This window comes from Salvia hispanica, chromosome 6 (assembly GCF_023119035.1).
Source record: "Salvia hispanica cultivar TCC Black 2014 chromosome 6, UniMelb_Shisp_WGS_1.0, whole genome shotgun sequence".
Classification (NCBI taxonomy): Eukaryota; Viridiplantae; Streptophyta; class Magnoliopsida; order Lamiales; family Lamiaceae; genus Salvia; species Salvia hispanica.
In genome coordinates, this window is record NC_062970.1 from 39,017,401 (window position 1) to 39,018,122 (window position 722).

A 722-nucleotide genomic window follows, 5' to 3' on the forward strand; every position below is an offset into this window, starting at 1 on the left:
TAATAAATCTAACTTTCTAGGGGAATAAAAACTAAAACCCAAAAGAGACATTGGAATAGAAATTTCAAAACAAACGTTTGGATCTTCACTAAGTACTTAAAAGAAAACCAAGAAAAATTTTTTCCAAAGATCCAAAAGAAAGCGGTAAAGATTAAACAAAAAAGCAAATCGATTTTTTTCCCTCCGGGGATCCTTCCCGAAAAAGCTGGGAGAAATGATTTTTGAGACTTTGGACGTATGACCATAGTTTTGGAGAACAGAAAATTGGAAAATTTTGGGCCCCGTCTTCTGAAAAATTTACTGTGTGTATGAAACCGGGCGTTTGTCTCTCCCCAAAGTGGTTTCTTTTATGGGGAGGCCCCTTTTCTTTTAGGGTAGACTTTTCCCCGAATTTTCCCTTTTCCCCCTTGTTAATGATCATCCCGCTATCCTTCCTCCATCTCGACCCTTTTCCTCGGCATGCACCCTAGTTTCCCCCCTCTTCCCCTTTTTGACTTGGTGCGGTTGATGGTGTTGAGCAGGGTAATTGAATAATATGATCATATTGAATCACCGTGTGTAGTTGTGTCTTCATACATAGCTTCACCCTTCTCTTGGTTGCTTCCGCTGAAAACATAAAACTTTCTATCGTTCCTTTGAAGTTTGAACTATTTCATTTTGTTGAATTGTTGAGACATGATACTTTGGAGACCTTGTCGTTTTGAATATTAATTGAGAAAGCC